This window comes from Rattus norvegicus, chromosome 1 (assembly GCF_021556685.1).
Source record: "Rattus norvegicus strain SHRSP/BbbUtx chromosome 1, alternate assembly SHRSP_T2T, whole genome shotgun sequence".
Lineage (NCBI taxonomy): Eukaryota > Metazoa > Chordata > Mammalia > Rodentia > Muridae > Rattus > Rattus norvegicus.
Genome location: NC_141534.1, coordinates 243,598,857 through 243,623,361, shown reverse-complemented (window position 1 = coordinate 243,623,361; position 24,505 = coordinate 243,598,857). Strand labels below are relative to the sequence as shown.

General features: G+C 42.9%; 2 long non-coding RNA genes and 1 pseudogene across 2 annotated transcripts in view; 2 read left to right on the top strand and 1 right to left on the bottom strand.

Moving 5' to 3' along the window:
• Positions 1,888–2,328, top strand: LOC103691344 (60S ribosomal protein L29 pseudogene; annotated as a pseudogene).
• LOC102547905 (uncharacterized) overlaps positions 5,004–24,505 on the bottom strand; it is an 88,495-nt gene continuing 68,993 nt past the window's right edge. The window contains exon 3 of the long non-coding RNA XR_015648158.1: positions 5,004–7,662. This is a non-coding gene — a long non-coding RNA (uncharacterized LOC102547905). The remainder of the gene's footprint in view (positions 7,663–24,505) is intronic.
• Positions 6,096–9,314, top strand: LOC148007897 (uncharacterized). Its single transcript, XR_015648161.1, has 3 exons — positions 6,096–6,167; positions 6,800–7,014; positions 7,658–9,314. It is a non-coding gene; the product is annotated as an uncharacterized LOC148007897 (long non-coding RNA).

Genomic DNA, 24,505 nt, shown 5'->3' with positions numbered 1-24,505 from the left:
CACACACACACACACACACACACACACACACACACACACAGAGAGAGAGAGAGAGAGAGAGAGAGAGAGAGCTACATTTATAACTGATGTGTTAGAGAGACACCAAGGGTTTGGTGGCAAGCCAGGCTGGGCTAATCAATAAGCTTGAGGCCATCAAAAAGAGACCCTAAGAAAACAAAGTGGATAACTCATGAGGGACAATGCCCAGGAACGTCATCTGGCCTCCCTCACATGCTCACACATATACACATGAACATAAAGGCACACATGCACATCGACACACTCATAGAACATCTCAAGAGATCCCTCTTAAACACACATGGTTAGTGTTTCTTCCCACACTAAGCAAACCGGAGGAAACGTGACAGCGCTCATGTGCATGGAAGGGATGCGAGGAGTTAAGATCACATCCTGTCCACGAATTCTGACTCAGATAATCCAGTAAAAGCAAAGTAAGCTAAGCATTCCCAGTCATTGTGAGTCTGGAGCAAGCCCTCCAAGCGTGGCAAGGACTCTGTAGAACTGTGTGGTAGTTATAACTTAGCCTAGACGATAGAATGTGAGTCTATACAGCCTGTAGCCATCCTGATCTTCAACCTCAGAACTATCCAGAGCAGACAATTCTTCAGGATGACCGCTGGAGGCAAGCAGTATTTCCAAGAGACCTTCCAGAAGTGGGCATAAGGAAGGACTTCTCGTAATAGGTCACTGCTGCTTGGCATACATCACTTGAGGCTAGGGCCTTTGGAACTAGGGATCTTGGCAGCTTCCTACATTGCCTCAGGCCTGTACCCAAACAAAGCAAACGTTGAATGATGAGCAAGAAGCCTCAGTACTACACACATAATTCACACCCATCATAGGAATCAGGCATAATTGCCACATCTGTAATCCCAGTAATGTACGAGAAGAAGCAGCGATGGAGGATGAATGGAAACTTTCATCAGACATGTGGCCCTATCCTAGAGGCTGTAACCAGATGGAGGAGTAAGACAGCCAAGCTGGTGAAGACTGTGGTTCCTCTGAGACAATCACAGGAATTTTTCTCAACCCCTTCCTTTTCGGGGGACCCTCTGTCAGAGGTTAGTAAGTCATTACTCAGTGTTGGGTGTATCGTCAACCACCATAGGTGGTAATTGGCTTTCAAAGTCATGACGGTCTACTCTGAAAGTATGGTGTACAGGAAGAAGACAGTGACCTGGATGGGGTCATGGATGATAAGCAGTTTGCCCATGACATATCAGCAGTCGAAGTATGTTTAGGGACTCATCTGAGGAAGTCCATCCCACAAGGCCTTTGCTGACCACGCAGTCAGCAATTAGGAGTGGTGTGTGAGGCTTCCTCTCTCTAACACTTATCTCTGTCTCCTATCTTCCCAGCCCAATATCCCAAGAGATACCTTCTCTGTGGACATGAACAGTTTTCCTGGAAGTGGGGGGTGGGGGTCTTTCTGCTATTCAGTGGCTGTCTTGGTTACTTGTGGTTATCTTGTGGCTGGGATAAATTATCCTGGAAAAAAAAAAACACAACTTAAGGGAGAGAGGGTTTATTCCAGCTCACAGCTCATCATGGCAGAGAAACCAAGGCAGTGGGAACCGAAAGTAGCTGTCCATGATGAGGAGAGCATGCTAGGGTTTAGCTTTACTATCTCTATACACAGAAGAATCTAGAAAATGGAACTGTCTTTAAATAAGATATATCTCCTTGCAGCAGCTAAGGTAAGAAAATCCCATACAGGCATGCCCAGAGGCCCATCTCTATGGTGATTCTAGGTCATGTCAAGATTGACAACACTAGCTTCCTGTCCCAGGCACTGCGGGAGACCGTGCAGAAATGGCCAAGTCCAAGAACCACACCACACACAACCAGTCCCACAAATGGCACAGAAATGGCATCAAGAAACCCTGGTCACAAAGATACAAATCTCTTAAAGGGGTTGGACCCCAAGTTCCTGAGGAACGTGTGCTTTGTCAAGAAGCGTAACAAGAAAGGCCTGAAGAAGAGTCAGGACAATAATGCAAAGGCCATGAGTACAGTTGCAGAGGCCATCAAGGCCCTTGTGAAGCCTCAGGCCATTAAGTCCAAGATACCAAAGTTCCCCAGCCACAAACTCAGATATCTGGCTTTTAGCGCTCACCCCAAGCTTGGAAAGAGGATTCAAAGCTACATGGCCAAGGGTTGTAGGCTCTGCCAACCAAAGCCTGAGGTTCAAACCAAGACAGAGACCACAGCTCCAAGCTTCAGTTCAGGCTCCCAACGGTGCCTAGGCCCCAGTGAAGGCTCCATAAGAAAGACTCCTGACAGTGTAAAGACAGATGGACTGCTGTGACACACCTACCTACACACTATTTGCAGATGACCAGTGTCCTATGCTGTTTTTACAAATAAACTTGAGACAAGAAAAAAAAAAAAGGATTGACAACACTAGCCAGCATTGTGGCTTTCCCTCTATATCCCTGGTTGACCCAAACCCTTTTCCTTAACACTATCACTGAGGCCTCTAAACCACCAACATTTCTATCAGCAGAAACTGAGATCTTTTTCTGCCACTTCACTATCAGAGTGTGTAGCAAGGAGCAGTAAATAAAAAAATGTCAGGACAGTGAAGCGATAGGGGTATAGACAGGTGTTTAGCAATGAGCTAGGAGATGAGTCCTGATGTGTAACATTCACTCATTTCTGGGATATAAGTATTCCCAGGACCATTGTAAATTGCTAACAATGTTAATGGGCTTGGAAATTTCCTAAAAAAAAAAGTCAAAACATAGCAATCAAAAATGTCTATCCCAGGGACATGAGAAGGGCTCTGAGAAATACAGAACTTGGGTTTTCTGTATTATGGCATCTAGAGATGGTAGAGGAGTCAAAGTCTCTCTCAGAGCGTCCAGAAGGCAATAATTTCCTAGAGTGGCTAAGACTTCCTATGGGCTGAATTTCCCTGAGGCAGCCACTGGTTTCTTTATAGGAAACAGAAAGTATCTAGTTTGATGGAAGGTATATTTTTCTTTCTTATTTGTTGCTTTTATTTTTTTTTTTTGATGTTTTGAGGTAAGAGTCTCACTATGCAAACCATGCCTCAAATGTTTGGTAATCCTCCAACCTCCATTTCTTGAGTGCTGGGATTACAGGTTTGCACTGTCACACCTGGCTTTCCATCTGCTCTTACTTATCAAGAGGGGATATTTTTAGTTTTATAGTCAGAAGAGATGCTAGCTAGTCTACAGACATTTGGGAATGATGGGCAGAGCAAGATAAGTCTCTCAGAAGCTCTGGACCAGGAATAGTAAGTTCACATGGCATCAGTACTGCCTGGCAGAGCTTGAACTGGATTGCCCATAGCAGGACCTGCCCCAGATCAGCCTCTGCCAATACTCTAACCACTTCCACAAGCCCCAAAACAAAGATGAAAGATGCACACAAAAGCCAGAGGCTTATGTTCCCAACACAAAGGAAGCTGAGCTAAGCTCAGCTTATAAAGCAAGTTCTAGGCCAACCTAGACTACCTAGTAAGGCCTATCTCTTAGAAAACAGAAGGGGCAGGAGGAGGGATGTAAGGAAGGAAGCCTATACAAAACCCATTTGTTCTGGGCTCTCTTGTGAAGGCATTACTGGGTTCTCAGACAGTGTGTGATTATTGGGGATCTGGGTGGGTCCTGTGTCCATCTCCTACCCCTGAAGGAAAGTCTGGGTTTCAACTCCATACTAAGGATAGGAGATACATAACAGACATTCTCCAAATAACGCAGTTAGTGGTAAGAGTCATTCAGGAAATGTGGTGTGAATTAATTTCAGCCCTCCTCTGTCTTAACAGAAAAGTTGGCCCTAGCATCTGACTCTGCTTTTCCTTAACTTCTTTCTGCAAAGAGGATGCCATCTTCCTTGGGTGGAATGTGTTGCCCATTCTGCCCATTATTGCCCTGTTTTACATCCCTGTCACTAGTTCCACCAGAGGGTAGTGCACATAGCCATCACTGTCGCAAGCTCCACCAGAGGGAAGTGAGCACAGCCATGCTTTCCTGTCAGGCAAGACTTCTTGTCTAGCTTCTCCATGCCTCAGTTTTGGCATTTATAGAATATGGAACACCTTGTTTCATTCAGTCGTGAGGAGGATTGAGTAAAATCCAGGTAAAGAGAGCTGCATCCCATGGGAAAGAAAACCTTGGAAAACTATGAAGGGCTATGTGGCAGTGAAGGAAAGAAAATTCTAGAGCCATACCGAGCAGTGATGGGCACACCTTGGCTTTCTCTTCTGTACAGATTATGGACTGTAAAAATGGCACAGCAGCAATGGCATTTGCCACAAAGACTCAAAACCTGAATCCTTCCCCAGGCAGAAAGAAGAAACTGATTCCCACACATCAACAAGCTGTCCTTTGACTTGGGCATGGGTACTAAGAAATGCTTACTTGAACCTCATAACACACACACACACACACACACACACACACACACACGCCTACATACACAAATAAATCAGTAATAAGTACAGTAGAATGATGGTGATGGTGGTGTTCGTGTTGGTGGTGGTGGTGCTGGTGATGATGATAATGATGGTGATGGTGGTGGTGATGGAGATGATGATGGTGGTGACAGTGGTGGTGATGGTGGTGATGGTGATGGTGGTGATGGTGGTGGAGGTGATGGTGGTGGTGATGGTGGTGATGGTGGTGTTGTTGATGATTCCTGTTGACATGATTGTTGTGAAGATTTAATATATTGAGACAGGCTGGGAATGTTGCTAGACGGTAGTAGGTGAGCAGTGAATGTTCTGATCTCAATCCACAGCACTACAAGGAAAATAATAATGTAACCGGACTGCAGACAATCTGGCTAGTAATAATTTCTCAGTAAATGATAGCTATTAACAGCATTGTCAGAAGGATTCATGTCAACACGCAAGCATAGCTTAAGTGAGAAGGCGATTGTGTTCTTTTCTTCTTCCAGCTTGGTTGACTTCTCAGAAACCAGTTCGTACCCTGGCTCAAAATTTAAAGAACCACAAAGAGTTTTCTAGCTTTAATATTTACATCGTGTAAAGTATAGCGCTTATAAACATAAAGCACCTCCCTTGTCTCGAGTCTTTTGAAGCAATCAGAACAGCCCCATAAGGGAAGCTGACTGCTTCCCACTGGCAAGACCTTGCTTCAACAACAGAGTGACTGTCTAGGTCACACAGCAAATTAGTGAGAGGACTGGGAACAAAGGGGGGGGGGCTTCTGGCTTTGGGTGGAGGCGCTCGAAGGATTTCATCTGCAGCCCATTGCTTCGTTCCTGTTTTGATTCAAGAGACACTCACGCATACTTTCCCCTCTTCAGCCACGATGCTAAATAAGTTCTGCTGATCTGAGGATGAATTAAATAGATGCTTGCCCTCTAACCAAAATAATTTAGGAAAACATTCCACCCCATCCCCAGGGAATGCAATAGAAAATGTTTTTACCCATTATATGACCCTCAGTCTTTCAAAAACTGTACTCACAAGCAGAATAACCAATTTAAAAAAAATACAATTCTTACTGGACCCATACCTTATAAAATTAAAAAAAAAATACTAAAGTCATTAAAGTGAAATTTCAAAAGCATGGCTGAATTTGTTCCCTTTTTTCTTTCCTTTTCTTTCAAATTAACTATATTGACAGCAAGGTTGGCTTGTTTGCCAAAAGAAATCGAAGTTTGATGCCAATGAGCATTATTTTCAACACACAATTTTTTTTCAAAGCTCTTAAATGCCTTTGAGTCTAGGTGCCCTCTGGCTCTGCTTCGACCCCAGCCTCTATGAGAAGAAGATATAAAACATTGTGGACTCCAGAATGTTCTGTCCCTATCTCTATCTCTCTGTCTCTCTCTGTCTCTGTGTGTGTTTCCCTCTCTCTCTCTCTCTCTCTCTCTCTCTCTCTCTCTCTCTCTCTCTCTCTCTCCTCTCTAACAGTTCCATTAATTCCCCTATGACTATGACACTCTGGGGGTCAACAGAACAACTTGGGGTCTACAGGGATTTCAGAAGACAGGCAAGCCTGCGCTCCACCATCTAGAAACTTGGGGTAAAGCCAAACCCTGCTCAGGCACTTAAAAGGGAGTCAGCTCAGAGCAGCTTTCCCTACTAACTGTCCTGAAATTAAGAATCATTCTGCCAGTGCCCAGTAACAGAGGCTCTCACTTTGTAAGAGGTAAGCACCGGCCAAGCACTTTGCATACGGTATTTATAAATCCTTATGACTAAGAAAGGGGTTGTAATTTCTGCCTTACTGTGATACACTAGGGCGATAAGGGTGTCTACTAAGGTCCCATAAAAGGGAAAAGTGGGGCTTGCTGAGCTGTCAGCTCTTCTGACTTCTCTCACCTCCGCCTCTGCTGCCTCAGCCACTTTCCCTCAGGGCGGTGAGACTGGCCCTGAAGGCTGCACACAGGCATCTTCCCTTCTTGTTCTAAACATATTTTCTAATTACCACCTACATACCCAGCTCTATATTAGGCACTGAAGAATGTTAACGCACAATTCTGGGTCTGGCTTCCTCTTTGACTGGGGGGAAAAAACTGTCTCTTTTTCCAATGATCTCTTTTGTGAGCCACTAAAAATTAGCAGATTCTTTCTGAGGCTACTGGATGGAGAGATAAGTTTTTTGTTTGTTTGTTTGCTTGCTTGCTTGCTTGCTTGCTTGTTTTTAATATAACTGTGTTCTTAACAGTTTTGAATCTCATGAATCCCTTTAAGAAAATCCCTGTCAAAGTGGCAATTCAAAACGCCTGTTCAGAAGACTTGAGTCATCTCAGGAGCATCATGCTTTTGTTTTTGTTTTAGAACACAACTAATGGCCCTTATTTCAGCATGTATGCACGTTTCAGCATTTAGTGGTCCTGAACTGAATGGAGAACGTGGTGACAAACCTAGACCCAATGTCCTGAAAACACTGTGACACAAATCGGAGGGTTTGAGGAGCAGAGATGCTGCAATCTGAGTCCAAAGGGTCAGGGTCTCCTGTTCCAGCTCCACATCAGACCCGATGGGTGGCCAAGGTAACACAGGAGCCCTGTTCAAACCTTTTCAACGTGTCAAAGTTATTACTCAAGACAGAACCAATTCCATCCTGGGCTCTCTGCATGGCCTTTCTCCAGACGTAACCACCAAGGACCTGAGAGCTGGCAGACCTGAACCACCTCCTGCATCGTATGTTTAAAGAAATACCAAACTGCTCTTAAAACCACAAGAATGGTGCTGGCCTATCTGTTTGAATGTCTTGAGATTCTTGGTTCTAATTAGCTGTAGAGTCCATGTCCTGCAGGGCAGGCAGAATCGCATCTTTCAGGATTTAATACTTGGAATAGGGTGCAGTAAGGGGCAAGGTGGAGAGCGGGTCTTCTAACAAAATGTCTTCAATCCTATGAGTTTGCATTAAAAATGAGATACTCTCACAATGTAGATGTTGGATCATTCACATGAAAAAAGTAAGTTTACTCTGAGAAACTCAGCCTGATGTAAACTCAGTGGACACACACTGGCATCCCCCAGCCTCACGACCACTTCTCAGATCTATGCAAGTTCGTCCTCTTTAAACTCTAAGCATCACGTTAGCAACTGGATTTCATGTGTGTAGTTGACTTGGTTAAATCTTCATCTTCCTTTACTTAGCAAATCTGACCAATGTTTTCTTCTCCCTAGATGACCTGGAAAGAAAAAGGGAAAGGGTAAAAGAAAACTGGAACAAATTATATTCTAATGAGTGGTCAAAGATTGCTACATATCCACCTGGATCGCACTCAAGTTGGGAGGCTGAGTGCTGGACACACCCACTCCATGAAGCAAGAGTGTCTGGTAATGCTATCTCGGGTTTCACACAATTGAAAGATGACCCTGTCCACATTTCTATACTGAGTCCAAGCACATGTACTGACTTGCCTCTCCAAGAGTTTCCAAGGCAAGGTTTCAGTTGGCTTCTTACCTTGGAAAAATCTTCTTCCTCAAGTATTTTATACCGAGCCTCAGAGGACCGAGGAGGCATCAGTAGCTCTCAAAAAGCTTATGAAACTGATGGCATAGGTCAATGAGGAAGTGACTGAGAAATGGGAAGTAACCAATGAGAACCAGCAAAAGACCACTGTAAATAAACACAAGTTCCAACAGGAGCAATCAAGGTAAATTAGTAAGAACCCCAGGCCCTTAGCTTTACAAGGAAGTCAAACTGTGAACAATTCGTTAAATAATTTAAATGAGCCATAAGTTAGGATTTCATTTATCCGTGCAGCCATCACCAAGGTGGATATTTACATGTCTCGGTCATGGCACTCTTGCCTCTCTTTACGTGAGTGGCTCTCAACCTGTGAATAGCAAAATTACAGCTGTGATGTAGCAATGAAAATAACTATGGTTGGGGGTCACCACGAGGGACGGTATTAAAAGGTTGCAGCATGGGGAAGAATGAGAACCACTGCTAAACATTGTCGCCTCCTCCTCCTTCCACATTCTCTCATTCTTTGTCTCCTCCTTATTGATTTTTGTCCCACCCAAAAAAATTTCATCCCTGTGATACTAGTCTCTTGTTTAATCTCAGCTGATTTCTTAGTCCCAATAAAGCAGAGGTGTCACTTCCACAGTTTCTTAATTAAAGTGCATCATGGGAGAGCCCCAATAGTCTTTGGGGGATTCCCAAACTTTCTTCTTGAAGCTTGTAAGGCCTCCCATGTCTACACTGCTCTCAGCATTGCTATCAGGTCCCCACAGCAGCTCAGTTTTTTTTCTCCACACTTTTAGCTGTTCCAAACTTTTCCACAATCCTTCCCAAAAAACAACATGGTCAGATCCACCGCAGTAAGAGCCTGTGTTCCTGATACCAATTTCAGTTCTGCTTTTTTGCTCTCTGCTACTATGATAAAACGCTAACCAAAACCAACTTGGGGAGGTTTATTTTATCTTATATTTTACCATTCACAACCAAAGGAAGCCAAGGCAGACCTCAAGGCAGCAGCAACCTAGAGCCAGGAATGAACTAAATCATGGAAGACTGTTTCTTACTGACTGCTTTCAGGCTCAAATTCGCCTTCCTTTCTTCTACAACCCAGAGCCACTAGTCCATGGGTGGCGTCCCCATGGTAGGTCAGGCCCTTCCCTCTCAATTACTAATGGGGAAAATGCTTTACAGAGACTCCCACAGACTGACCTCAAAACGGAAATTCCTCAATCGAAGTTTCCTTTTCCCAAGTGTCTCCAGTTTATGGCAAGGGCAAAAATTAAACAGCACAGGGCCCCAAATCCACATGACCAGATAGAAACATCTCCAAATATATACTCAAAAACCAAAAAATACAAAACAAAGAAAGAATCTAAAGCCATCGAGAGAAATCACCAATTCACCAAGGCAAACGCATCAGAAAAACACTGGATCCTTCATCCACACCACTAAAAGCTGGGTAAGCGAATAACTGCCAACCAAGATTGTGCTATACCCAGCAAAGTTGTCTTTTAAAATTGACAGAGATATCAGGACCTTTCAAGAAAAGCATAAGCTCAGACAGTCTGTGACCAACAAGCCAGTACTGTGGAAGATGTCTTAATGAGTGCTGTGTGCCGAGAAGGAAGAATGTAACCTCAGACATTAGAGAATGAGATAAAGACTTAAGGAAGAATACACCATATGTTAGCAAATACATAGAAAGGAGACTATGTAACAATAAAGTTGGGTTTCGTCTAAGAGTTTGCTTAATATTGGAAAATCAATTTTATTCATCCCATTTTAAATTATGTTTTACTTTTAAAACCACAGATTTTAAATTATATTACCTCATAGAGAAAAGACTCGTTAGTCAGCATACATTCATAAAATTTAGTTTTTGCTTGGTTTGGTTGTGTGCGAGTGTGTGTGTGCGCGGGTACACACATACATGCATGCATGCATGTTCTTTTTTTTTTTTAAAAATTGTACATAGAGGGGATTTTCTTGCTATGAGAAAGGATAACTAAAAAAAGACTCTGTTAATAAATACATACATCATACATACATACATACATACATACATACATACATACATACATACATAAAGTCATGCTTTGTGGCCACATGTTAAATCTTTCTATAGTTTATATAGTTCATTTAGTTTCCAGGGAACTTAGTGGAGGGAAAAAAAAAAAACAGAGCCTGTCTCATCTGTCACATGATCTGGTTTGTCAGAGAAGATCAGAAACACCTACATAACCACTTCAAACTTCGAACTAACAGATTTCTGGCCCTAAAAACAGAAAGACTCTCCCCATCCCAGAGTGTCCCCAAAGCTCTGCTCAGGGAGATAATTCAGTCTTTGGAACCCAAATATGTATCAGTTTTTTCCTCAGATATCTAGAGACCAGAGACTAGACCTTAACACAATTCATCTCTAAACACCAACTGAATATACTTTGGGGGAAAACTTAAAATGAGTGCCCTCTTGTCAGCACCAACTCTCTTCTTAAAGCTATCAATACAGAAAGTCAAATCTAGATCCTCTTTGGGGAAGGAGATGGTCTATCTTTAACAGAAAGTTCATCACAGTGCAGATTGGGTGTAGGCCAAAGGCTTTGATTCTCACCACTGTCCCCAAGCCCTCAAAGAGTGGAAAGAGGATTGGGGATGTGGCCCAATCATGAGAAGTCTTATCTAGCATGTACAAGGCCCTGAGTTAATTCCGCAGCACAACACAAAGCAAGTATGGTAATACATGCCTGTGATCACTTGGAAGGTGAAGGCAAGGGGATCAGAAGTTCAAGGCTCTGTAGGGAGTTTTGAAGCTAGCCTCAGAACCATTCGACCTTGTTTCTAAACGAATGACCAAGTATAGAATATCATAAACGGATTCACTCAACAACTACTCAGCAAATGGTATGGGTTAGGTGCCTTCACTAGCAACTGGAGTAGCAATACTGAAAGGCAACATCCTAACTTGAAAGATCCTTGAGAGTAGTCATGGAAACAGAGCCCTCAACATACAACAAAAATAATCACTTCCCAGACTTTTAAGCAAAGGCAAAGCCCTTGAGAAGTAATTGAGACAAAGAAATCATCATCAAAGAAGTAGCATATGTTTGAAGATGCACACTGTTTGAGGATCGCCAGTTAATTGGATGGAAAGTTATAAATTTTTAAAACTCAAAAAACAATGCCTTTGAAATCTCTGACAGATGTTGTCAAGATTCCTATGAACAGATGTCTATAAAACACCAAAAACAACCTATTGAATAGCTCTCAATGGTGCTGGTTGCTTTTTGCCTCAGCTTTAATGTGGATTATGCTGTCCTAGTCAGGTGGTCCTGGGTTGTATAAGAAAACAAACTGAGCAAACCAAGCAGCAAGTCACTAAGCAGACATCCTCCCTAGCCTCTGTTTCCTACCTGACTCTCCGCCATGATGGACTATTGCCGGGGAGTTTGAGATGAAATAAAGCCTTTCCTTCCCAAGTTGCATTTGGTTGTGGTCCTCAACACAGCAAAAGAAACCTAAGATACTCGTTCTTTCCATTGATCGTTATTTTATTAAATTTACAGATCAATATAGTTGACAGTTGATCACTAGAGGTCACTGGGTTAGGTTTTGAAACCCACACTTAAGGGAGAAATTTTCCCTTGTAAAGAAGATGCTTCAAACTGAGGAGGAGGGTGACCCTATAGGAGGACCAGCAGTCTCAACTCACCTGGACCCCTGAGATCTCTCAGACACTGAGCCACCAACCAGGCAGCATACACCAGCTGATACTAGGCCTCCAACACATAGCAGAGGACTGCCTGGTCTGGCCTCAGTCAGAGAAGATGCAGCTAACACGCAAGAGACTTGAGGCCCCAGGAAGGAGGGAGGTCTGGTAGAGTAGGGGTGGGGGACATCCTCTTGGAAATAGGATGAGGAATTGTCAGAGGGTGGGTCGGGAGAGGAATAATGACTAGACTGTAAAAAAAATCAAATAATAATAATAATAGAAAAAAGAATATGCTTCAAAAACTGTTACTTATTATAAATTGCATAATATATGATATTATGTTGTATAATATTGATTAGGCAGGAAGTACAAGGACCAAAAAATACTAAACTCAAGAGAGAAAACAAGGAAAATCTCATGGAAGATGTTTGAGACCTCATAGGATTTCAACTGTTAATATAATTGCCTGGGTGATGATCAGGAGTTCCTCATCTGCATGGTTCATTGCATTCTGTGTCACCCTACCCTTGTCTAACCTTAATTATTTTCAAGTTAAAAGGTTTGGAAATCAAAACCAGCATGTAGTCATATACGGACCCGAACTCTATGTGTCTTTTTTTTTTTTTTTTTTTTTTTTTTGTTCTTTTTTTCGGAGCTGGGGACCGAACCCAGGGCCTTGCGCTTCCTAGGTAAGCGCTCTACCACTGAGCTAAATCCCCAGCCCCTATGTGTCTCTTAATAGTTGTTTTCTTATCACCTCCATTGGGCACTAGTAAAAGTCTGTTTTTAGAAAAACATACCTATTTTTTGAAAACTACACTTTAAGTAGATTTAAGACACTTACATCTTATGTTTACATGACTTCTACAGATAGAGAGCTGCAGAGCTTAGGAATCTCCCTCCTAGGCCTGGAGGGATGGTTTAGCTGCAATGCCCTTGCTGCACAAGAGTGACTGTCGTTCAAAGGTTGTGGCAATATACCATACAATCCTAGCATTGAAATGGTAATCATAGTGCTTGCTGGCCAGTCAGTCTAGCAACCTGGCAAGCTCTGGGTTCTGAGAGAGGCCCTACGTCAAACACTAAAGTGTCAAGAGACTGAGAAAGCCAATATCAACTTCTGGCCTCCATGTGCAAGCCATCCATGCATGAACACACACACACACACACACACACACACACACACACACACGTGAACGCATACATTTAAATTGCCCATTTTAACTCCCTTCCAGCCAGGACAGGAGACATGTGTCCTTCAACCACAGCTCTGCTGGGAGGAAGCCACCCCACCTTTTTTGCTGCCCTAGTTTATGGACTGGTGAATTAAGGTTTGAATGTTTCAAAACCATAATCCCTCTACCTTGGGATACAGCCATAGCCAAGTCATCCAGTATTGCCATGACTTCATTTCTTCATTTGAAAAATAGAGATAATAGTTTTCATCTCCAAAGGGTGTTATGAAATTTAAACATTGTATGCTATTGGATAAATTGTTGTATTCACACATACACACGATGAGAGAAAAGGAGAACAAGGGGACTTAATCTGCTATATAGAATTCATTCAATGCAATTAGCTTCCAAATAAACAAAATACTATTATCATAATTAGGCTGGGATTCTTTCCCCCTTTATGAGATGGGAACCAAAGAGTGCAGCCGAAGAGAGGGTATCAGAGGTTACAACATGGTTACCAGTTAAATCAACATTCTATTACCGTCTGTTGATCATGCATATCTATCTACATACGTATCAACATAGCTAAGGCAGATGTCCCCAGCCTACCCCATCCCAAGTGCATGCATACACACACACACACACACACACACACACACAGAGAGAGAGAGAGAGAGAGAGAGAGAGAGGCAGAAAACAACAAAGTACTAGCTGTTCACTCCACCTACAACCAAATCATGTCAAGTACCCCATCTCAAAGGCAGTTAAGTCACTCAATGGTGAGAGTCAAGTGCTTTTTCCTACCACCGTTTATTTTATTCTAATTATGTGAAAACATGCTGGTGTGTTAGTCAAAGCTCTGAAGAAACAGAATTGGTTTGCTGAATATATAGTACATATAGTATATAGAGTATTTATTAGACCGACTTACACAGTATGAGCTGAGTCATTCAACAATGGTCTCAGCATGACAGAGCGGCTGAATATCTCAGCAGTCATAACCTGGCACAGAAGGCCTAGAAGGTTCCTAGAAAGCTTCATACCACATGGGAAGCCTAAAGAAGTCTGGTATCTGCAAACGATGTCAGCCACAGTGTAGATGCACTTACCAACAAGGAACTAAGAGAGACAGGCCAAAGCAGCACTGCTTTGCCCTCAGATCTCTTGATGTATGGGTCATTGTCAGAAAATGCTGCTACTCTGAAGGAAGCTCCTCCCCATTCAGTCAATCCTTCCAGAAAATTCCCTCACAGACCTGCCCAGAGGTAAGTCTCTTAGTTGATTCCAGATCCAATCAGGTTGACATTGAAGATTACCAATCACAGCTGGAAAGACGCTTATGAGGAAAGACTTTAAATACTTTTCATTATATTCTTGTAGATATCATTATAGTGCATGGGGATGGGATGGAGCCCCACCCTCACCAGCACTCAGGCCTCAAAATAGTCTTATTAGGGAATGATCAGACCATGTGGCTTTCACTGTGCTTTGTAACCCAGGGATTCTATACTAGTATCCTACTGGTTCATAATACCTTCAAGATATAGGAAGTTCAATAGAAAATAATCACCATAGTTCTATTCTGGCATTTGTTCAACGTTCTGTATGAAGGTCAAGGCTGGAACTTTCTATTACCGCTTTCATGGCCCAGTATTTTCACCCTGCTTGATTCTTTTTTCCACACTAACTTAGACTCCCGGAGTCTTCATTTTTAGCTTGCTCAAATAAGTGGCTTTCTTGCCTTTCCAAACCACTTTGAGCTCCTTCAATCGAAATTATGTCATAGCTTTCAGAGTCTCCTGAGTTTTAAGATTGTAGCTACCAGCTGCCATGTGCCTTCTCCATTTTAATGATAGCCTCTATTCAAAAAACGGGCTCGGGGGGTGGGGGTGGGGATGGGTTGGGGGAGGATGTTTAGCCCTTATAAGCATGTTCGTGAACCATGACTCCAGGTCTCCAGTCTGTGTGAAGCTGAAGGAGAAATAAAGGCTCGAATTACGTCACATGATGGCTCAAAAGGACAGCTTGAAGCCATGTCACTGGGGACAGTCCTTGCAAAACCAGAATGTCTAGTCACTTTGACCTACAGCAAAGAAGTAAGAAGTAACCAGGACAGATGCTCCTGCAAACAGCTGAGCAAGCCCCAGCGCAGCCACTGTATAGCAGAATTGCATTCAAGACTGTGAACCAAGGAGCAATGTGGGGAAAGAGAACACAGGAGGGTTTTTTTTTTTTCCCCTTTCTTTTCCAGTTTTTCCAGAAGACCTGAGGCCTGCTCAGCCAACTGGCAGAATCCCTTACAAACTTAGCAGGATCTTTTGTCCAAAGAAGAAGGAAGCTTCTGACTACCTCGGGAGCAGCTGCTACTGGAAACCAGGCTCATGGCAAACCTACTGGGTAAGTCCCCCGTTTCTGTCAGTGTGTCTATGGTATGCAAGGAGAAGATGGTACCATTTTAGTGGGCAAAAGAAAATACCTTGTCAGCTACCAGGCAGCCTTTCATGAAAGTATTCACAAAAGTGTAAGTGTTAAGTGTTGGCTCACTAGCTGTTCCAGAGAGAGAAGGTCATCCATCAAGTAGATGAAGGCAGAGATTAACAGCAGAACTAACATTTCTATGGCCCAGAGTCTACGACCATCCCCTATGTTAAGCACTTTACAAATATTAACATATTTAATAGTTTCAATAACCTTAGGAGTAACTTTTATGAGTAGCATAATTTTTCACATAAAGAAACTAAAAATCTACGGGCATTAGAGTCAGTTCAGGGTCACAGAACCCAGAAATAGCCATTGCTACTTAACAACCCAACCCATCATACATTTCATTGCGTCAAATTGTATTTAATTACTTGGGGCCATCTTTGAATAACATTGTCTCAGTGAGGGTTTCTATTGCTATTGTTGGGGGGGAGGGTGGTAATGGGGGGAGGATGGGGAGGGGAAGCCCATATAGAAAGGGAGGGGGAGGGGTTAGGGCGATGTTGGCCCGGAAACCGGGAAGGGGAATAACAATCAAAATGTAAATAAGAAATACTCAAGTTAATAAAAAAAAAAAAGACAAAAAAACAAAAAACAAAAAAACACCATGACCAAAAGCACCTTAGAGAGGAAAGGGTTTATGTATCAGTTTATCCGTCTTAGTCACTGCTCTATTGCTGTGAAAAGACACCATGACCAGAGCAACTCTTAATAGAAGAAAGCATCTATTGGGGGCTGGCTAATAGTTTCAGAGGTTTAGTCAATTATTATCAAGGTAGGGTGCATGGTACTGGAGTGGTAGCTGAGAGTTGCATCCTGATCTTCAAGCAGAGAGACAGAGAGAGACAGAGATACAGAGAGACAGCGACAGAGAGAGCTCGAGAGTGAGAGAGAGCCTGGGTCTGGCATGGGTTTACGAAATCTCAAAGCCCACCCCTAGTGACACACCTCCTCCAACAAGGCCACACCACTTAATCCTTTCAAATAATACCTCTCCCTGGTGTCTAAACATTCAAATATATGAGCTTACAGGTGTCATTCTCAGTCAAACCATGAGACCATCAATCTTCAAGAAAGTCAGGACAGGAACTCAAGCTGTGCAGGAACCTGAAGACAGGCACTGATACAGAAGCTATGGAGAAGTCCCACTTGGTCCTCATGGCTTGCTCAGCTGACTATGTTATACATTCCCCTGGACTGTCTACTCAGGTGTGGAGCCACTCACAATTATCTGGGTTCCCACATGGACCACATGACTGACCATAGGCCGGTCTCATGGGGACACTTTCTCAGTTGAGCTTCCCTCTTCTAAAAGGACTCCAGCTTGTGTCAAGTTGACATAAAACTAGCCAGGACAAATCTTGTTTAGCATTTTAATAAACAACTTAAGAAACGATTTTTTTTAATGTTTGCCAGGAACAGAAAGAGATTCTAGGCCTTGAAATACTTAGTACAATGGTAAAGCTAAACATCTGGCCTTGTGTTTAAGACTCCTGAGAGACCCAACTAAATGTTTACCTATTGAGCTAAGCAGACCTGAGTTGGAATCCTGTCACTGCTTAGAGGCATTAATAGGGCTAGTTATTCTTGCTTCTGTGACTCTTTCTTGACTTTTAAGTTGGAACCCTTAGATGGACTGCTTTATAAGTTGAGAAGATTACATGTCATGCAGAGAAGTTCTCCCTTAGTGCTATGCCTATACATGGCAAGTAACTGACACCTGCCAGCCAACAGGAGTGTTAGTAATACTGACAATAAGGGGGTCATGGTGACAACGGGGGATCATGGTGACAATGGTGGCTGTGATAATGACAATGGTGACAGCGGTGGGAGTGGTATTCAGGAGTGGTGACAGTGGAAGTAGAATGATCATTGTTATTATTTCAACAGAAATACTCCCTCCCAGGTTTATGTGTTTGAGAGCTTATGTGTTTGGGTGGTTCTAGAAACTTTAACAGTTTAAGTAAAACTTAGTGGGAAGAATTTCCCTCTGGGGTAGAGGCCTATTTTTCCTATCCCTTTTGTTCCACTGATTCTGTTTCTTGTCCACCATGAGTAGCTCCTTTACCACATGTTCCTACAATAAGATGTTCTTCTAAAACATAGAAAGGTAAGCCAGTATGACCGAGCTCTCTGGAACTAATAGATGAGATAAATCCTTCCCCAACTGAGTGATTTGACCACAGTGATGAAAGGTAAATATAATCATAACAACTGTGTAATAATTGGGATGTTAATGGGGTTATAATGATGGCGGTAGTGACATACTCTTAGTTATGATCCATCATCCATGTCTTCTGAGCAGGTTCTGCCCACTGTCTTCTTGACAGAACCCCACTCTCATGTCCAACCTGAATTTAAAATGATCTCTTTTATGAATACTCTATCCTCTAACATGAAACTAATGGCTTCAAATCCTGAGCCTCTCTCTTATACAAATACCAACTTAGTCCCTATGTTTTTGTATCCGTGTCTCTAACTCTCCTACTAGATTTCTAACTCCTAGAAAGCAGGAAGTTGGTATCATATCTTTGCATCCATGATACCTAGCGCAACATCAATGCAGACAATTAACAATTATTTAAAAACTGAGTGGTCAAAGAAAGAGTGAATGATAAATAGCGTCAGAAACATTACGCTTATAAAAGAGGTAATAAGTGTCAGACCATTATTTGTACATTTTAAGAAAAATTAGCACTGTAAAAGTCCATATATACAAAATGAGCGTGATGATGGAGAAATAATAGGGGTGTGTGGCTTCAACACACCCACAAACTAACAGAATAATGAGCCTGAGGCCTGCAAAAACAATCTCTAGGACAGACAGATCAAGGACTCCTTTTCTTGTTAATGATTATGTCAAAGCAAGTGCTAATTCAAGTCAAGAACCACAAATGAGCTTCCAAAAGTTGAAAAATATTCAGTGATAGTTGACCTAATTTTTTTGTATGTTTAAATCTACTATAACATTCAATGAATCTAATCATTCATGGGCTTAAGACTGAGATATGAACACAAACACACACACACACACACACACACACACACACAGGAAGAGAGAGAGAGTGTGTGTGTTTCATCCTAAGGTAGCTTATATTATGAGGGAAAGACAGAAGTTAGCAATGTTTCACAAAATGTCCTCAGAACACCTATGGGTAGAAAATTGTCTTGTTAGTTTACTTGCAATGCATCACAGTGGAATTTTTTTTTGCAAAAGAGTAAATATAAACTATTGAAAAGAATAAAACTATTAGCTGGGGATGTAACGTGATGGGAAAGTGATTCCCTAACATGCTTGGAACCCCAGGCTCAGGCCTTGGCACAGAAAGAAAAGGAAGGAATTAAAAGAAAGAGGGAAAGAGGTAGAGAGGACAAAATTGGACAGCAGTACACAGATCAAGGCCCCAAATTTTCACAATTATCAGTCAAGAAAAAATTATCAAGTCACTCTGTTAGGAAACTCACCATCGATTTCTGTACATACGGAATAGTCAGTGTTTACAGGAATGCAATGCCCCACAAGCTATGTCTTGATATTATTTAGTACAAAAAGTTAGCTATTCTAACAACAGGACAGTAGAAAAATAGGACAAAATGATTATTAAAAAAATTATTTAAGAAACGAACGTACTTGGTTGGTATGTTTTTCCATATCTGCCCCTCAGTAAAATACTACTTTTCTCTTACTCTACCGTGGTGCACTTTCTTAGAAATATACCACATATTTGTTTCATCTTCTCTATGCCAGAATCACTTCAGAGCCCAAAAGTGGGAAAGAGTTTCTGCAGTATGCCAACTTCTGTCCTGCAAGGTGGGCTAGCTCATCGTCTCTCCCTCATTAGATATTAAGCTTCTCTGCATGTCCCTTAATGAACCTCACAACACCTGCTTTGAGCAGGGTAGTCCTTAGGAATTGCTTGCCAAACTGGGGGAGGGGGTGAAGCAATGAACGAACAAATGAACTAGCTTCTACTCAGTGCTTCTACTCTGGAAACATTATTTGATATCAAAGGTTAATGCTTCCCTTAGATTCAAGCTGCTGGAATCACTTAATTTCTTTGTATTTGGTCCACATGTGAAATTCCAACCAACATCAAATGAAAAGTTTGATTAAACAGCATGTGGGATAGCTGTCAGTTCCTCCAGGCAAGATGTGAGTCTGGAAACCAGAAGACGGGACACTGGAGAGCTGAACTGAAAGCACTCGAAAGGAGCCTAGGTCTTGCCTTTGCCCCCAAAAAATAACCCAAAGTCTCTACCCCCCCCCCAAAAAAAAAAAAAAACCAGCTAAGTTCAGAGACCCATCAGTCTTCTCTTTGTGGCTGTTCTTTGTATCCTGAGCCCTAGTTCTCTGTTCACTGCTAGGCTGACTCGCCATCTTAAGGAACGCAGCAATTGAGAACTCTGTGCTTTTTGCAAAAAATATTTAAAAGCTGAGGAGGCAAAAATGACAGAGGAGTTTCCATTTTTGAGCTTCTTCTGGCTTCTCAGAAGCCCTTGTTGCCCTTGAAGCTAGTTTCCTAGAGGAGGGAAGGTTTCTGGGATCCTGCAACCAGCCACAGTTATCTAGCTAGTGATCAGAAGGCTCCTGGTACTGCCCCAGCTGGGATTCCATCCAAACCAAGTCTACACCACCTGTAACTCTTCACTCTACACGCTTGCCAGAGACCATCCCAAGCCTGGGGGAATGTGGGGAGCTGCCGTTCCACAAAGAACCACCAGTCAACCTTGGCTGAAGAAGGACAACCTTGTACATTGCAAAGGAGTTGGGGCTTCCAGCTAAGGGCACCTGGCCAGGCCTGGTATGCAAAATCTGGGATTTGTGCCCAAGGAACCTGCCACAACTTGCCCAGGAGAGAGCAAGGCCAGGGGAGGATGGGAAAGGTTCTCATTCTCCAACTCCCTCAAGCCCCAGCCAGCCCCAGCCAGATCCACCCAGATCCAGCCAGATCCAGCCAGCTCCAGGAGCCTTTGAAGTTCTGGGCCAGGCGGCATGGCCAGTATAGGTCTGAGGACGTTTATTTGTTTGTTTTGAGTTGTTCTATTTTTTTCAGTAAGCCTCTAGGTTCTTTCTTGATCTCTAGAAGACACAGGCTTTGGAAATAGATGAAGTCTAGTTCAATCCTGGCCATGCACTGGCTTTATAAGTCAAAGAAAGTTATTCTACTTCTCCGAACCATTGTGTTATCTGTAATTTTTAATAAACCTAACCCAGAGATTCAAACCCTCAGTGCTATTGAAGTTTTAGACTAGATATTAGTTTAGGGGTAGTTGGGTCCCTGCCCACTAGACACCAGAAGAACTCTCACCCTCCTACTTGTGACAGCTAAAACCAATTGCAGACTCGGGCAACTATTCCCCAAGGGAGGGGACTAAATTACACGCAGCTGAGAACCAGCTACCTAACTCAATCTGTAAGTTTGCATTGTACATATTTTATTGTAAATCCAGAGGCCAGTGCCTACGAGCAAAAGCAAGGAGAGCACTTGAGGATTCGTAATTGGTCCCTCATATTCTCTCCCCACATGCCCCCCACACCACTTCAGCACTCATCCAAATACACAGACAGCCACTTCCAGGAGCCCTAAGCCTCTCTGGCATCAAAGTGCAGTGAGTCTTAGCACAAAGCAAGGTAGAAGCTTATCCCTCAGAAGTAGACCTGAGAGACAATAACAACCCAGCTTCCTAGCCTCTTAGATAAGCCTGAGGTGTATTCTACGCACCGTTCAGGAGTCTCCAGTGAGACCACCGTGGTAATTGGCTTCCCTGTCTCATCTTCTGCTCCCCAACATATTCCCTAGCCTCGCTTCCCAAATGCTTCCACAACATCCTTGGTCATTCATGATTTTAAAATAATAAACTAAGAAATAAAAACTGTACCTTTTATTTCTATCAGTTTTGTTCTGATTGATCAGATTTCTTATCAGTTCTTTATTTCTATCAGTTTTGTTCTGATTGATCAGATTTATTATCAGTTCTTAGCTAGATTGTAGGGTTTCAGAATTGTAATGTTTCTTTTTGTCCTTTAAATTCTTACAATAAGTTAGAATAACTGATCCGTTCTAGGAACTGCTAAAATAAGGGTCTCAACACAGGTAGATAGGAGTCTAAAATTCTTATTTCTCAGCTGGACTTAGACCTCATCTATCCTTTTCACCCTCACCCAAAACACACACACACACACACACACATACACACACACACACACACACACACACACACACACCACACCACACATACACACACACCACACACCACACACACACACCACACACACACATATACACACACACCACACACCACACACCACACACACACACACACACGCCACACACCACACACCATACACACACACACCACACCACACACACACACACCACACCACACACACACACACCACACCACACACCACACACCATACACACATACACACACCACACCACACATACACACACACACCACACACACACACACACACACACACACACACACCACACCACACCACACAAAGTTGTCAGATGTTGCTTTACAGGAGTGAGGATAACATGCCGACCTCTTTGAAGCATTGCTGTAGAGGAAAAGCCAAGGTCTTCGTTAATGAATAGGCCTCATTTTTCTGAATCCCTAAAATGAGTTGGGCATTGAAGGTATATTCAAAATGATGGCATGGTCCCTTACTGCATGCTCTCCACTCTCTGGAGATTAACAAGATTACAGAAGTATAGTAGATGCAGAAAAGGTCTACGTCGTTCACAGGGATCAGAGACACCACGTGGAGAAGGTCAGGCTCCAGCAACCTGAATGTAGGACCTGCTGACGTCAACAGGGAAGAGACCTCAGAAACAACTCCCAGATTCAGACAAATCAGGGCCGACTAAGTGGTGGGAGAGGAAGCTGCAGAGGAAAACAGAGTGACCCGTGAAGCCTCTGCCTAATGTGCTATTTTAAGAAGTTTGATGTGTATCCTTTATTGATAATGTGAGTAGACATCTGAGTTTTCAACTGTCTGTTGTAGTGACTACTCCAGGTAAGAAGTATTGATTATTTGGCTCGTGATTCACGGGTTTTAGTCTGTGATCTCTCGGATGTGTTGCATCTGGGTACCTAGAACGGTGGAAAAAAACAAAAGTGTGTGGCAATGCCAACATGTTCCCCTCACTGCAACCAGGAAGCAAAGAGAAGCAGAATAACAGCACCCAGGGTTCCAATAGTCCCTTCAAAGAACCTCCTTCATGACCCAACTCCCTCTAAGACCCCCTTCCTCGAGGTTCCATTACCTCCTGAGCAAGCCATTAAGCGCATAGACTCCAAAAGACATTTAAGATCCAAATCGTAACAGTATCTAAAAATCTTAATGTACCAGAGTGACATTCACTCAGAAATTTAACAAACGCTAACAGCTTCTACTGTGTGGAATCTGTGGTCTTGGGTCCCAGCATCATAGCAAGAAAGAGGACACTAGGTTGACATCAGATATGGTCTGGTGTGCTTTTTAGGAGAAATCTGTATGGCATTACTGTGCATGAGAAAGTGAGATCCTTGTAGTGAATCACCTATGCAGTCAGCAAGCACCAAGCACCTCGTTATTCACCAGCTCACGCATCAAGAGCAGCCTGTTTGGCTCCTGGGAAAGGACAACATTTATAAGGTAGGAATGAATGCCCTCTGAGGCAAAACAAATGCCAGACATGGCATTTGAAAAGCAATGTATACTCACACAATACTGTATCTCTTGAATCTTGTCAGGAAGGAAGCATATCTGAACTCTCTTTCTAATGAAGTCTCTCGCTAAGAATCAGCCAAAAGGTCCTCTTATCACAGTAGATAAGTAGGTCTTTTACCATCTGTAACTCTCACTCAGTTGAACTTCCCAGTCCTTGAATAACCTGTTAATGGTGGTTTATTTAACAAGAAGACCCATTCTATGACTGCATAATTATCCCCAGTTCTCCTTCAGTCATTACATCATCTACATCCCACGCTGAAACCTGAAAGGATATGAATGCTGTCTTTTTCTCTCTGGTTTATTAGAGGCTTTCTCAACGCCAACCCATGATAATATAAGCCATGACTTGAGGAGGGCAACCTAACATCACCGGGACTCCCTGCAACTCAACAGGTGATTGCTTATGATGCGATTCTAGGAGTTGCTTCATGGGAGACCATGGAAGTTAAAGAGCTAAGAGTCCCTTACGAAGAAATCATAGAACCACCAAAAAGACCAGACTGAAAGGAATTGTCATGGACCAGCGCACGACCAGCTCACTTGGTAGCTAAGCCTCCCTTATTAAAGGTCAGAGTACACTGGGTGGAGTCAAGAATCAACGCCTGGCATCCACACTGGGCATGTTCCACTACACCACATGAGATCTTACCACCTATGGCCATTGAGAAATTGCCCACTTTTCCCACAAGCTTGCCAGGCATCAGTGGGCCTGGGCATTGGTGATATGTTTTAGCCAACTGTTTAGAGAATCTAGAAAAATGAATTCCCTTTCGTATTCGTGCACTATGCCTTCTGGTATTACAAAGCCTTACAGAATACAGTGAAGCACTTGGGAACAGAGTTAGAAGCTAATTTCTAGCTCTCTTCGCTTTCTTTGCAACAGTCTTTCTACTCTCTTAAAGTCTCCTGTGCACTAATATTCCTGCAGGGAAATCTTAAGGAAGAAATGCTGGACTTCAACGTTCAAGCCTGAAACCAATCACGCTGAAGCCAGGATCCTACATAATATCCCATCCTACAGTTTTATCAGTGGGCAAGACAGTCTCCTTCAGCTGAAACCTCCCTAGTATCAGCTCTCCCAATAAACCCAAACCCAAACTCAGCTCCACGAAATGACGCAGTGCTCTCAGTATTCGTCATTACTCATAGGGCTGCACAGAATGGGAGGTCATTCTCTTTAATGTACAACAGTGGCGAGGATGGTTAAATGTCATGTTGAGGGGTTGGGGATTTAGCTCAGTGGTAGAGCACTTGCCTAGCAAGCGCAAGGCCCTGGGTTCAGTCCCCAGCTCCGAAAAAAAAAAAGAAAAAAAAAGTCATGTTGATTGGACAGTATTTCAGAGAAGAGCATTAGTGCTACAATCTGCTAAATTTCTACTATATACCAAAGACCAATGCTTTCCCATGCTGGGTTCTCTTAATGGGTCAAATGGTGCCAAGGTCTCACACACACACACACACACACACA